This window comes from Arachis hypogaea, chromosome 13, assembly GCF_003086295.3.
Source record: "Arachis hypogaea cultivar Tifrunner chromosome 13, arahy.Tifrunner.gnm2.J5K5, whole genome shotgun sequence".
NCBI classification, from domain to species: domain Eukaryota; kingdom Viridiplantae; phylum Streptophyta; class Magnoliopsida; order Fabales; family Fabaceae; genus Arachis; species Arachis hypogaea.
In genome coordinates this window covers 68591289-68604707 of record NC_092048.1, presented here as the reverse complement: position 1 = coordinate 68604707, position 13419 = coordinate 68591289, and the positions used below count along the sequence as shown (strand labels likewise).

General features: G+C 38.9%; 2 non-coding genes across 2 annotated transcripts; one reads left to right on the top strand and one right to left on the bottom strand.

Moving 5' to 3' along the window:
* The first annotated feature begins 6503 nt into the window (after positions 1-6503).
* On the top strand, positions 6504-6610 carry LOC112739294 (small nucleolar RNA R71). The gene has a single exon (XR_003170226.1). It is a non-coding gene; the product is annotated as a small nucleolar RNA R71 (small nucleolar RNA).
* Positions 6611-13067: 6457 nt separating this feature from the next.
* On the bottom strand, positions 13068-13175 carry LOC112738816 (small nucleolar RNA R71). The gene has a single exon (XR_003169771.1). It is a non-coding gene; the product is annotated as a small nucleolar RNA R71 (small nucleolar RNA).
* Between the last annotated feature and the right edge of the window lie 244 nt (positions 13176-13419).

Here is a 13419-nt window from a genome sequence, read left to right as displayed (position 1 = left end):
AGTAACAAACCCCTTTTAAAATTGATAACCAAGTATTTAAACCTCGGGTCGTCTTCTCAAGGAATTGCAGGGAGGTGTTCTTATTATTGGTTATGAAAAAGTGTGTTTTTGGGGAATGTTGAGTTTGGGCAATGCGCACAGGTATATTTTCAAGCAATAAAAATAAATAAATAACTGTAAAATAAACTCTTGGCAAGGTATGAGAACTGGAAGTCCTATCCTGGTTATCCTTATCAATTGTAATGAGAATTGGATTTTTCTCCCACTTTGTTAACCTCTAACTATGAAGGTAAATTAAGTGGATGAATTAATTTTTATTCCTCAGGTCCTAGTCTTTCCTTGGGAAAGGCTAGAGTTATTGGAACTTGAATTAATGAAATGAAAAAATTCAATTTTCAATCAACAATGAGTTTGATAACTCAAGTGTCTCCAATGACGCAACCAAAGCCAAAAGGGAAGAGAATCTACTTGAATGAAAATAACTTGGATAAACACAGAGCATTAATAAATTAAAGAGAACAATCATAAGTCTGAAATACCTCAAATTATATTAAATAAGAAAATTATATGTAACATGGAAGAGTTCATCAATTAAATTGAAAAAATATATAAATAAAAATAAAGAACCTGGGATTGAGAGTCACTCCTAAAACTAAGAGAAATCCTAAATCCTAATCCTAAGAGAGAGGAGAGAACCTCTCTCTCTAAAAACTACATCTACTCCTAAAATTGTGAATATGAAAGCCTTTTTATGAATGGATGCATTCTTCCACTTTATAGCCTCTAATCTGTGTTTTCTGGGCCGAGAACTGGGTCAGAAACAGCACAGAATTCGCTGGTCTCGAATTCAACTGCGCTGATTTCCGTCACTGCGATGTGGCCGCATGGATCACGCGGTCGCATCTCCTAGCGTCAGGGAAACTATAGCATATTATATATCAAATCGAAGCTCCGGACGTTAGCTTTCCAACGTAACTAGAACCGCATCATTTGGACCTCTGTAGCTAAAGTTATAGCTGTTTGAGTGCGAAGAGGTCAGGCTGGACAGCTTAGCAATTTCTCCAACTTCTTGTATTCCTTCCACTTTTGCATGCTTCCTTTCCATCCTCCAAGTCATTCCTGCCCTATAATATCTGAAAACACTTAACACACATATCAAGGCATCTAATGGTGATAAGAGAGGATTAATAATAAGCAAATATAAGATCAAAGAAGCATGTTTTCAATCAAAGCACATAATTAGGAAGGCAAATGTAAAACCATGCAAATAGTATGAATAAGTGGGTAAAGAGTAGATAAAAACTACTCAATTGAGCACAAGATAAACCATAAAATAGTGGTTTATCAGTGTGTTTCAAGCATATGATTCAGGACAGATAGTTGCCTTCCTACCTTGTTGGTGAACCAACTTAGCTAATCTATTACCACACCACAAACTTAGGAACTTACTCTACAATATGAACCTCACTCTGGTCTTTCATAGCATATATTATCTTTTTATTTGATTCAAAAGGACAAGCATACAAGTAAGCAAGGTGAAAAATGAAAACAGGTAACTTGGACCAACACACATGTGACAAACGCAAGGAAAACAGACATTAAATTCTAATGATTTAAACTAAAGAGTAACTATTAGTCAAGGGCACATTCGGACTTCCAATTTTTTTGCATTCCAAGTATATGGAGTCATGTAATAATACAACCTTCGGGTGGTGGCTTCTAGCTATCCCTTTGTCATCATCTATAGTTTTTTTTGCATCTTTCTTCACCTCCTTGGATGATGGTGCACCATTTCTCCAGAAGATTCCTGCAAAGTTGTTGGAAGTTGCTTGTTCCCAAAGCACTTGAGAAATAGTTAGCATGCATGTATGCTTGTGAATTTCTGAACTTAGTTTGGTGTGTGAACACCAAACTTAGTTCCTTGCCTAGTACAACAAATTGAATACATGCAGAGGATCTCATGTGTTGTTATTAACAAAATAACTATGAACTAGAAACTAAACTACTGTTAAGTGGTTCCCCTGATTAGTTGGAGCTAGCACTTTGCCATTGAAGGAGTGTAGTGTGATTCTAACTGAAATCTTTGGTGGAACACCAAACTAAGAATTACACATTCACTCTTGTATTGTTTTGGTGTGTAACACCAAACTTACCTCCTCACAATACAGGGGAAACTACTTGTGATTTTTATTGAAATGATAATGAAAATGAAACTACCTTAGGTTGGTTGCCTCCCAACGAAGCGCTCTTTTAGCGTCGATAGCTCGAAGATTCCTCCATTAATTGAGATGATACTTCATTCTGGGGTTTTCCCCCATGTTGCCCATGTAGTGTTTGAGCCTTTGTCTGTTCACAGTGAAAGTCCTCTTCGAACTTTCCTCCATGATTTCTATGTGTCCATATGGCGATACTTTTGTGACAAGAAAGGGTCCTGACCACCTTGATTTGAGTTTCCCAGGAAAAAGTCTCAATTTGGAGTTGTAGAGGAGCACTTGCTGTCCTTTTTCGAAGCTCCTGGGTGTCAGATTGAGGTCATGTCTTCTCTTTGCCTTTTCTTTATAGATTTTGGCATTTTCATAGGCTTGAGATCTGAACTCCTCCATTTCTTGCAGCTACAAGACTCTTTTTTCACCAGCAGCAATGCTATCAAAATTTAGTAGCTTGAGAGCCCAGAGGGCTTTATGTTCCAGCTCCAGAATGAAATTATGTGGCATCTCATTTCTTTTGGGTAGGTTTCCAGCTCTTTGGCATTCATTGCAGTTCTTTGCTAATTTCTTGGCATCCTTGAAAAGGGTGGGCCAAAAGAATCCACTCTGTAACACCTTGGCTGCAGTTCTTTCTCCTCCAAAGTGGCCTCCATAGCATGAGCCTTGGCAGTTCCATAAGACCTCTCTTCCCTCTTCTTCTGAAACACATCTCCTCAGGATTCCATCTGAACACTTCTTGAAGAGATATGGCTCATCCCAGACAAAATATTTTACGTCATTGATGAGCTTTCTCTTTTGATGTTTGTTGATCTCCGGAGGTAAAGCCCCAGTTGCCTTGAAATTGGCAATGTTTACGAACCAGGGTGCTTTGTGAACCGTCATTAACTGCTCATCTGGGAAACATTCATTCACACTTGTTTCATGTGTTCCACCTTTGTCATGAGGGATCCTGGATAGGTGATCGGCTACCTTGTTCTCCACTCCTTTCTTGTCTCTAATCTCAATATTAAATTCCTGCAATAATAAGATCCACCTTATCAGTCTTGGTTTTGATTCCTGCTTGGCAAACAAGTATTTAAGTGCTGTGTGGTCTGTGAAAACAATCACTTTGGCACCAATGAGGTATGATCTAAACTTGTCAAATGCAAAAACTATTGCCAGCAACTCCCTTTCAGTGGTGGTGTAATTTCTTTGAGTGTCATTGAGGACTTTGCTGGCATAGTATATCACATGGACTAAGTTATCTTTCCTCTGCCCTAACACTGCCCCTACTGCAAAAATCAGATGCATCACACATCAGTTCAAACGGTAAGTTCCAATCAGATGGGGAAATGATAGGGGCAGAGGACAGCCTCTTTTTCAAGTTTTCGAATGCTAGCATGCATTTTTCATCAAAGACAAATGGTGCATCAGATACAAGAAGATTGCTTAAAGGCTTGGCTATCTTTGAAAAATCTTTAATAAACCTTCTGTAAAAGCCGACATGCCTTAAAAAGCTCCTAATTGCCTTGACATCACTTGGTGGGGGTAATTTTTCAATGAGTTCCACCTTAGCTTTGTCTACCTCAATGCCTTGGTTAGAAACCTTATGGCCAAGAACTATTCCCCCTATCACCATAAAGTGACATTTCTCCCAGTTCAAGACCAAGTTGGTTTCTTGACATCTTTTTAATACCAGGGCCAGGTGATTTAGGCAATTAGGGAAGGAATCTCTGAATACCAAAAAGTCATCCATAAAGAATTCAATAAATTTTTCTATCATATCTGAGAAAATGGAGAGCATGCAACGTTGGAAAGTTGCAGGTGCATTGCATAGCCCAAATGGCATGCGCCTGTAGGCAAAAACTCCATATGGGCAAGTGAAGGAGGTTTTCTCTTGGTCTCTTGGATCAACCACTATTTGGTTATATCCTGAATAACCATCGAGAAAATAGTAATCTGCGTGTCCTGCAAGTCTTTCCAGCATCTGATCCATGAAAGGAAGGGGGAAATGATCTTTTCGTGTAGCTTTATTGAGTTTTCTGTAGTCTATGTACATCCGCCATCCTGTGACGGTCCGTGTAGGGATTAGTTCGTTCTTCTCATTGGGGACTACAGTGATTCCTTCTTTTTTTGGGACAACTTGCACAGGGCTGACCCATGGGCTGTCTGAGATCGGATAGATCATCCCTCCTTGCCACAACTTCATGACTTCTTTCTGTACCACTTCCTTCATGACTGGATTCAGCCTCCTTTGGGGTTGAAAGGATGGTTTGGCATCATCTTCCAACAGTATCTTATGCAGACATATGGCTGAACTGTTTCCCTTCAAGTCAGCGAGGGTCCATCCTATGGCATCCTTGTGCCTTTGTAATACTTGAAGTAGCTCTTCCTCTTGTTCTTGGCTAAGGGATGAATTTATGATCACTGAATAACTTTCATTTTCCCCCACATATGCATACTTGAGAGTGGGTGGCAGTGCCTTCAGTTCAAGTTTGGGTGCTTCTTTCTTTTCATTCTTCTCCTCTATTGTGCCCTAAACCTGAACCTCAGTTGTTGCAGCTTCTTCACTTGATGCTGATTCCTCCTCTTCTGTTAACCCCTCAAGTTCTTCTTCTTCAAAAGTCTCTTGTACTACATCTTCCAGTGAGTCTAACCTCATACATTCTCCCAATGGTTCCTGTGGGTAGTTCATGGCCTTGAATACATTGATCATCATTGTTTCATTGTGTAGTCTAAGGGTAAGTTCACCCTTTTGGACATCGATGATAGCTTCGGCAGTAGTTAAGAATGGTCTCCCCAATACGATAGAAGCCTTAGCTCCTTCCTTCATGTCCAACACTACAAAATCTGCTGGGAAGATGAAGTCTCCTACCTTCACTAGCAAGTCTTCCACTATGCCGTGAGGAAACTTGAATGATCGGTCTGCCAGTTGTAAGGCCATTTTTGTTAGTTTGGCCTCCTCAATCTTCATTTTTCTCATCATAGCTACAGACATCAGATTTATGCTGGCTCCTAAATCACATAGAGCCTTTTCTACTGTTATTTCTCCTATAATACAAGAAATCTGGAAGCTCCCAGGATCCTTCAATTTCTGGGGCAACGTATGCTGAATGATGGCACTACATTCTTCGGTTAGTATCACAGTATCGTTGTTCTTCCAGCTTCTCTTCTTGGTCATCAACTCCTTCAAGAACTTGGCATAGAGCGGCATTTGCTCTATTGCTTCAGCAAAGGGTATGTTAATCTGTAGTTTCTTGAAGATTTCTAAAAATCTGGAGAACTGGCTGTCATCCCCCATTCTTCCTCAATTGTTGAGGATATGGGGCTTTCAGAACATATGGCTTCAGCTCTTCTCCCTTTTGATGTGAATTGGAGGTGGGGACTTGAACTTCATCTTGTTCCTCCTTCCTTCCAATTAAATCTTTCTCTTGTGGTTGCTTGGAAGCCTCCTTCAATTCCTTCCCACTTCAGAGGGTGATAGCATGACACTCCTCCCTTGGGTTTGGTTCAATGTTACTGGGAAGGTCATGGCCGGGATAGTGCTGAAATAGGTAGCCAATTTGTGTCTCAAGATTCTTGATGGCAGCATCTTGATTCTGCATGTTGGATCGCACTTCCTCTCGGAACACCTTACTATCTTGCATTTTCTTACATATGCCTTCAAGTAGAGTCTCAATCCTTGAGAGTCTGTCCTCGGATGATGGTGAGTTGGAGTTGGAGTGATGAGAACGGCCATTCTGGCTTTGGTATAGAGGTTGAGGTATGTTGTTAGGTGGGTGCTGATATGATCTCTGTGTGGAATGTTAGTGAGCTGCATTATTGTTGGGGTTGTGGCGTCTCTGATCTTAGCCTTGGTCTTGTTGATTTCCCCACCCAAAGTTTGGGTGGTTCTTCCAACCAGGATTATAAGTCTTGGAGTATGGATCATGTGCCTGCCTGGGTGAGTTTCCAATGTAGTTGGCTTGTTCCTGATCACCCTCTGCCTCTGCATTTACTCATTCTTGAGCTGCTGATAAGGTGGTGATTGCTGCTACTTGGTTCCTCTCCATCTTCTTGGTAAGGTCAGCCAGCTGCTTGGTAATCAGCTTGTTCTGGGCCAGCAGTGCATCCACGTTGTTTAGCTCCATTACTCCTCTAGTGTTTCCTCTTTCAGAGGCATAAAAGTAGTCATTCTCGGTTACAGTCTCAATGACATCTATGGCTTCTTCAATGGTCTTTTTCTTGTTCAGAGATCCCCCGGATGAGTGGTCTACTGCCTTCTTTGATTCATAGGAAAGACCTTCATAGAAAATGTGTAGCTGTACCCATTCATTGAACATATCTGGTGGGAACTTTCTTGTCAAGTCTTTAAACCTCTCCCATGCTTCATATAGAGTCTCACCATCTTGCTGCCTGAATGTTTGTACCTCAGCTCTCAACCTGTTGATTCTTTGAGGAGGATAGAATCTCACCAAGAATTTGTTCACCACATACTCCCAGGTTGTTAAACTCTCCTTCGGGAAGGATTCCAGCCATTTTGATGCCTTGTCCTTGAGTGAGAAGGGGAATAGGAGCAGTCTATAGGTATCACGATGAACACCATTAGACTTCACAGTATCACATATCCGCAGGAAGGTAGTTAAATGTTGATTGGGATCTTCTTGAACACTTCCTCCAAATGAACAGTTGTTCTGAACAAGGGTGATGAGCTGTGGCTTTAGTTCAAAGTTGTTGGCATGTATGGTTGGCTTTTGGATGCTACTTCCATAGTTTCCTGGGTTTGGATTGATATAAGAGCCTAGAACTCTTCTTTCTTGTCCCGCATGATGCACTGGACCTTCTCTGCCATGGTTGTGAGCCTCTTCTTCATGATGGTTCTCCATATTCTCATCCATGTTTGGTTCAAAGTACTCTTCCTCTTCCTCAGCACCAACAACTCTCTTTCCTCTTGCTTCCCTCCTTAATCTAAGGAAGGTCCTCTCAGGTTTAGAATCAAAAGAAGTTGAAGCCCCACTTCTTCTACCTCTCATACAACCAATAAGGCCAAAGCAAAAGGGAGATAGAGAGTATTCTTGTTAAAAATGCTGTTAGTGTGAATGATGCAATATATCAAATAGTTAGTGGGTAAGTGAACTAAATTGTAACAACTACGAGAACACCACTAACGGGTAGGGGTAAAGGGAAGGAAATAACTAAAACTGAAAGTAAATTGCTCAAACAGAATTTAAATCAAACAAAAGAAAAATGCTCAATCTAGTTATCCACCAATTTAATTATTGTTGATACAAAATCAATCCCCAGCAACGGCGCCATAAACTTGATGTACGGAAACTTGTCTCTCAACGAATTTCCCTTTGGCAAGTATACCAAATTGTCGTCAAGTAAAAACTCACAATAGAGTGAGGTCGAATCCCATAGGGATTGATTGGTCAATCAACTTTAATTAGAGAAATGTTCTAGTTGAGCTAAGCAGAATTTGATGTGAGAGTTACAGGAAATTAAATGGCGGGAAAGTAAATAGCAGAAAATGTAAATGTTGGGAATAAAGAGCTTAATATAAATGACAGAAAGTAAATTGCAGAATCTTAAATGGCGTATGGGGAATTTAGCATGAAAGTAAATTGCAGAAATTAAAGAGAATGGGTAAGATTAGAAATGGGGGATTCATTGGGCTTAGGAGATGTTGCATTCTCCTGATCAAGTTCATTTTCATCTCTTCCTCAATCAATGCATTCATTGATCTCCTTGGCAATCTTAAGTGATTGAATTCCAATTCCTTGGTAATTTAATCTCACAAATCTTGATCAATAGCCAGTTCTTTGGTCCAATTGCTCATGAGAAGAGATGAAGTATGGTCACTGATTATACCACATGTATTTCTAAATCAAAGTTTTGGTAGGATTATATGTCACTATATCCATCCAAACCTCATTTTGGTCCAACATGAGAAAGCATTTCTAGCATGATCTCTTCATTCCTCTTCCAAGGTTATGAAGAGATCCAAGTATGAATAGCTTCTTTTCCAAGACAACTACCCAATTGGATGAAGATTGAAAGCTTTCTAGTAAAATCAAGAGAAAAGAAAGAAGAAGAATAATGAAAACTATTATTGATCCATCAAATTACAACAGAGCTCCCTAACCCAATGAAAGGGGTTTAGTTGTTCATAGCTCTGGGAATAGAAAACAAAGATAGAGAATGCATTCTGAAAGTAAAACTAGAAGTTGCAGAGAAAGTAAAATTATACAGAGAGTGGTTCTCCCAATCCAAAAGCTTTTTCTTTAGTTCAAAACTACTCCTATATATACTACTCTTCTGCTCTTCTAGTTGGCTCTTCAAATCTTGGATATGGGCCTTTGGATCTTGAGTTGAAGCAGTTTGGAGTCTTCAGTGGGCTCAGCTTTACTTGCAGAGAAAGTGTGAAGTAGGCATGGATTTTAGCTAGGACGTTAGTGGTGTTAACGTTTAAGTGAAAATGTGGGTTCGAGAACGTTAGTGATAATCACCTTTTGCACTAACGTTCTGTTCCGAGGGTTACCTAAAACTGGAGGTCAATCTCGGATGAGATCTTCTGTACTGGTCGGAGATGGCATGTCCGGCTGGCTGGTGGCGGCCGAAGCTGTCGTGTCCGACTTGTTGGAGTTGCTGCACTGCTGATCCTTGGTCACCGAAGGGTGGGGGGTACCTGCAAGAGACTCCAATGCTTAAGTTAGTGATGAGCGGATAATTTATACGCTTTTTGACATTGTTTTTAGTATGTTTTTAGTAGGATCTAGTTACTTTTAGGGATGTTTTTAATAGATTTTGTGTTAAATTCACATTTCTGGACTTTACTATGAGTTTGTGTGTTTTTCTGTGATTTCAGGTATTTTCTGGCTGAAATTGAGGGACTTGAGCAGAAATCAGATTCAGAGGTTGAAAAAGGACTGCTGATGCTGTTGGATTCTGACCTCCCTACACTCAAAGTGGATTTTTTGGAGCTACAAAACTCGAAATAGCGCGCTTCCAATTGCGTTGGAAAGTAGACATCCAGGGCTTTCCAGCAATATATAATAGTCCATACTTTGGCCAAGAATAGACGACGTAAACAGGCGTTCAACGCCAGCCTTCTGCCCAAATCTGGCGTCCAGCGCTAGAAAAGGATCCAAAACCAGAGTTGAACGCCCAAACTGGCACAGAAACTGGCGTTCAACTCCACAAATGGCCTCTGCACGTGCTACACTTAAGCTCAGCCCAAACACACACCAAGTGGGCCCCGGAAGTGGATTTATGCATCAATTACTTACTCATGTAAACCCTAGTGACTAGTTTATTATAAATAGGACCTCTTACTATTGTATTAGACGTCTTTTTGACCATCTTTGGATTACCTTATGATCCTTTGATCACGTTTTAGGGGGCTGGCCTTATCGGCCATGCCTGGACCTTCACTTATGTATTTTTAACGGTAGAGTTTCTACACTCCATAGATTAAGGTGTGGAGCTCTGCTGTTCCTCAAAGATTAATGCAAAGTACTACTGTTTTCTATTCAATTCTTCTTATTTCGCTTCTAAGATATCCATTCGCACCCAAGAACGTGATGAAGGTGATGATTATGTGTGACGCTCATCATCCTTCTCCCTTATGAACGCGTGCCTGACAAACACTTCTGTTCTACATGAAAAAAGCTAGAATGAGTATCTCTTAGATCTCCTAACCAGAATCTTCGTGGCGTAAGCTAGAATGATGGCGGCATTCAAGAGAATCCGAAAGGTCTAAACCTTGTCTGTGGTATTCCGAGTAGGATTCAATGATTGAATGACTGTGACGAGCTCCTAACTCGCGATTGCAGGGCGTTAGTGACAGACGCAAAAGGATAGTAAATCCTATTCCAGCATGATCGAGAACCGACAGATGAATAGCCGTGCCGTGACAGGGTGCGTGAGCATATTATTCACTGAGAGGATAAGATGAAGCCATTGACAAGGGTGATGCCTCCAGACGATTAGCCGTGCTGTGACAGGGCATTGGATCTTTTTCCCGAGAGATGACCGAAAGTAGCCATTGACAGTGGTGATGTATCACATAAAGCCAGCCATGGAAAAGAGTAAGACTGATTGGATGAAGATAGCAGGAAAGCAGAGGTTCAGAGGAACGAAAAGCATCTCCATTCGCTTATCTGAAATATCTACCAATGATTTACATAAGTACCTCTATCCCTATTCTATAATTTATTATTCAAAAACACCATTATCAATTTATATCTGCCTAACTGAGATTTACAAGGTGACCATAGCTTGCTTCATACCAACAATCTCCGTGGGATTCGACCCTTACTCACGTAAGGTATTACTTGGACGACCCAGTGCACTTGCTGGTTAGTTGTATCGAAGTTGTGACAAATTATGAATTAAGATCAGAGCACCAAGCTTTGGAGCCATTACCAGGATTTGTTCGAGCCTGGAGATCACAATTTTGTGCACCAAGTTTTTGGCGCCGTTGCCGGGGATTGTTTGAGTTTGGATAACTGACGGTTCATCTTGTTGCTCAGATTAGGTAATTTTCTTTTCGTTTTGTTTTCTTTTCAAAAAAATTTTTCAAAAATATTTTCAAAAAAATTTTTCATCTGTTTTCGAAAAAAATAAAAATGTTTTCAAAATTTTATTCAAAATTTTTAAGAATGAATTCTAGTGTTTCATGAAGCATGTGAAGCCTGGCCGGCTGTAAAGCCATGTCTAAATTTATTTGGACTGAGGCTTGCAATTTGTTATCAAGAGCAAGCTAGTTGTTGCTAATCAACCTGCTGCTGATCCTCAATCACCTGCTGAAGCTTGGCTGGCCATTGGCCATGTCTAGTGTTTTGGACCGGAGCTTTCATTGAAAGCTTGGCTGGCTAGTGAGCCATGTCTAATTCCTAGACTGAAGCTTTAGACTAAGAATGCAAGATTCCTGGAATTCATGTTAAAAATTTTGGAATCCTTATTTTTTCTTTTTTATATAATTTTCGAAAAAAAATCCAAAAAAAATTAGAAAATCATAAAAATCAAAAACATTTTTTGTGTTTCTTGTTTGAGTCATGAGTCATGTTATAAGTTTGGTGTCAATTGCATATGCATCTAGCATTTTTTCGAAAATATCATGCATTCATAGTGTTCTTCATGATCTTCAAGTTGTTCTTGGTAAGTCTTCTTGTTTGATCTTGATGATTTTTTGTTTTGTGTCTTTTCATGTTTATCATATGCATTCTTGAATTCTTAGTGTCTAAGCATTAAAGAATTCTAAGTTTGGTGTCTTGCATGTTTTCTTTGCATTAAAAATTTTTTCAAAAATATGTTCTTGATGTTCATCATGACATTCATAGTGTTCTTGGTGTTCATCTTGACATTCATAGCATTCTTGCATGCATTCATTGTTTTGATCTAAAAATTTCATGCATTGCATCCTTTTAGTGTTTTCCTCTTGCATCATAAAAATTCAAAAATCAAAAAAATATCTTTCCCTTTTTCTCTCATCAAATTCGAAAATTTGAGTTGACTTTTTCAAAAATTTTTAAAATCAAGTTGTTTCTTATGAGTCAAATCATATTTTCAATTTGAAAATCTTATCTTTTTCAAAATCTTTTTCAAAAATCAAATCTTTTTCAAAATTCTTAGTTATTTTCAGAAATTCCAAAAATATTTTTCAAAAATCTTTTTCTTATTTTTATACCAAATTTTCGAAAATAACAATAACAATTAATGTTTTGATTCAAAAATTTGAAGTTTCTTACTTGCTTGTTAAGAAAGATTCAAACTTTAAGTTCTAGAATCATATCTTGTGATTTCTTATGAATCAAGTCATTAATTGTGATTTTAAAAATCAAATCTTTTTCAAAACTAATTTCAATCATATCTTTTCAAAAATATCTTCTTATCTTATCTTTTTCAAAAATATCTTTTCTAACTTCCTAACTTCTTATCTTTTCAAAATTTGTTTCAACTAACTAACTAACTTTTTGTTTGTTTCTTAACTTTTTCAAAACCACCTAACTAACTCTCTCTCTCTCATTTTCGAAAATATCTTCCCTCTTTTTCAAAAATTTCTTTAACTAATTATTTTTATTTTTTATTTTTGATTTCAAAAATTTTCGAAAATTACTAACATTTTTCAAAAACCATTTTCGAAAATCACTAACTCTTTTTCAAAATAATTTTCGAAAATTATCCCTCCCTCATCCTATTCTATTTATTCATCTACTAACATCTCTTCCTCACATCATCACCAAATTCGAACCCCCTCCTCTATCTGTGTTCGAATTTCTTCTTCTTTTCTTCTACTAACAATAAGGATCCTCTTTACTGTGACATAGAGGATTCCTCTTCTTTTCTTTTTCTCTCCTCTTTCTTATGAGCAGGGACAGAGAAAAAGGCATTCTTGTTGAAGCTGATCCAGAACCTGAAAGGACTCTGAAGAAAAAATTAAGAGAAGCTAAATTACAACAATCCAGAGACAACTTGATTGAAAATTTCGAACAAGTAAAGGAAATGGCAGCCGAACCCAACAACAATGCAAGGAGAATGCTTGGTGACTTCACTGCACCTAATTCCAATTTACATGGAAGAAGCATCTCCATTCCTGCCATTGGAGCAAACAACTTTGAGCTGAAACCTCAGTTAGTTTCTCTGATGCAGCAGAACTGCAAGTTTCATGGACTTCCATCTGAAGATCCTTTTCAGTTCTTAACTGAATTCTTGCAGATATGTGATACTGTTAAGACTAATGGAGTAGATCCTGAAGTCTACAGGCTCATGCATTTCCCTTTTGCTGTAAGAGACAGAGCTAGATTATGGTTGGATTCTCAACCCAAAGACAGCCTGAACTCTTGGGATAAGCTGGTCACGGCTTTCTTAGCCAAGTACTTTCCTCCTCAAAAGCTGAGCAAGCTTAGAGCTGATGTTCAAACCTTCAGACAGAAAGAAGGTGAATCCCTCTATGAAGCTTGGGAAAGATACAAACAGTTGACCAAAAAGTGTCCTTCTGACATGCTTTCAGAATGGACCATCCTGGATATATTCTATGATGGTTTATCTGAGCTATCAAAGATGTCACTGGACACTTCTGCAGGTGGATCCATTCACCTAAAGAAAACGCCTGCAGAAGCTCAAGAACTCATTGACATGGTTGCTAATAACCAGTTCATGTACACTTCTGAAAGGAATCCTGTGAATAATGGGACGCCTATGAAGAAGGGAGTTCTTGAAGTTGATACTCTGAATGCCATATTGGCTCAGA